The 1,887-nt window shown below is 40.8% G+C and overlaps 1 non-coding gene across 1 annotated transcript; it reads left to right on the top strand.

Annotated features, from left to right (window-relative positions):
- Window positions 1-1,551: 1,551 nt before the first annotated feature.
- On the top strand, window positions 1,552-1,650 carry LOC146812201 (small nucleolar RNA U13). Its single transcript, XR_014967110.1, has one exon. It is a non-coding gene; the product is annotated as a small nucleolar RNA U13 (small nucleolar RNA).
- Window positions 1,651-1,887: the final 237 nt, after the last annotated feature.

Here is a 1,887-nt window from a genome sequence, read left to right as displayed (position 1 = left end):
GGAGGAGAAGTTGCTTTCAATGGCAAGAAGGATATGAGGTAAGCACTGGGGCGGGGTATGGTTACATTGAGGAGCTTGAGAGTTAGGAGGAGAAAGTTCTACGGGGGACACACAGGTTAGAGTCGTTTAGGTTTGAAAATCGGGTGACGCAATATTCACACAAGGGTTGTTTAATGTATGTTACTCCTTAGAACAGCACTGATTTAGTTGGGACAATGAACATGAGGAAAGTTGTTTTACGTATATGATTACATTCATTAGAATATTGGTGAAAATGAATGAACGCATTTGTTTAAAAATCATTTTGTTTAAAAATCATTATGTTTATTTTTGTTCGTATAATTTTGAGAATGTGTCACACATGAGGCTGATACATATTCTTTGTTAATCATAGATACCCCTGAAGAAGGTCTTCATTGACCGAAATGCATTGGGAGAAATTATATTGGGATGATTCGGAGGATTCGGGGTCCGCTAAATGCCTATGAATAGGCCCGGATGGGCAATTCTAGAGCAATTATAATGCACAAGATAATCGGATTCTGTACCTTTGACGTGATGAAAAAATTGGATTAACGAAGATGAAAGATTGGAATACAAATTTGGAAAAATGATGGTGAAGGTGGATTAATTGCAATACCAGAGTGTATAAGGCTGTGCAACTCATTGGTGACCCGCAAACCGCGCGCTACCTTATTTTGTCGTCATTTGTATCCTTCCATGGCTACTGGCCCCTGTTCTTTGTGTTTCATGAGCACTGTTTTCTTCCTGTTCCCCCCCTCCCGCTGTCTGTGCTTCCTCTCCCGCCCCCCCCTCCCGTTGTTCGTGCCCCCTCCCACCCTACCACCTGCACTCCTGTTTGCAATGCAATAGGTCTTGGGTAAATGTGAGTCCTATTGCATTGCAAATGCTTGTTTTCATGAAGGTTGGTTATGAAACAAACGTGGTGATATCGTGATGCTGCACTTTTTCACCACGTCAATTGTATATCCGCAGTGAGCTGCAAAGACTTTTTCTTTTAGGACAACGGTTTGTCGACAATGTAATGTTCGAAGTTATAACAGTTTTAAAGTTGTGTAAATGGAATTGCTTGCAATCGGCGTGGCATACTCATACTCAAAGATGGTGCTGAAACAGTGTCAGTTTACATGAAACCCTTAAGTGTTCACAGCTTCCTCCCCTGCATCCCACGTTTTTTTTATACATAAATGTTGTCATGATGTCTGCTGAGGATACAATGTAGTCCGTTCTTTATGTTGTAACTAAATAGACCCTATTGTGGTTGGTCATTTTAAGGGAAGAAACTACAAAATCGGGACACGGATTGGCTACACTGCTGCATAAAACTTAGCGTATTAATACGTTAGCGTTAACAGTATAACTTTTGCTGTGGTGGACTCTCTTGTCTTAAAGAATATAGTAGATAATTCGTGATTAGCTCTGAGTGTGAGCCTCGTAGATGTGGACAGACACCAGTGGCAAGACAATGTCACCCTCACATTCATAGGAGAATCGAATTCTCTGGTGTTCTTCCTTTAAATTACTTGGTCAGTTCTTCTGTTTTTTGCCAGTGATGAGTGGGTTTTCACGCGCATGTGTGATGTGTGCTGTCCTGTCCTTGTTACGGCTGGGCATATTTCCCTTCTGAGCTTTAACTGGAGATTCATTAGAATTTAAATTGAGGTAATGGTGTAACGTCTCTCAATCTGTGACTGGCGTTCAAACTGAACTGTTTTATCAGTGTGAAAAAAACGATAGTGTTCGTATCTGGGTCTTTAACGCTATCAATTTGGATCTCTGATCTATGCTTATATGTTGAAAATCTACAAACCTCGGTTTAGAATAGTGGTTTAGTCGCTGATGTGGTTAATACACTTATTGCAACAG

This window comes from Triturus cristatus, chromosome 7, assembly GCF_964204655.1.
Source record: "Triturus cristatus chromosome 7, aTriCri1.1, whole genome shotgun sequence".
In the NCBI taxonomy this organism is placed as follows: Eukaryota; Metazoa; Chordata; class Amphibia; order Caudata; family Salamandridae; genus Triturus; species Triturus cristatus.
This window is presented reverse-complemented; position numbering and strand designations above follow the sequence as displayed.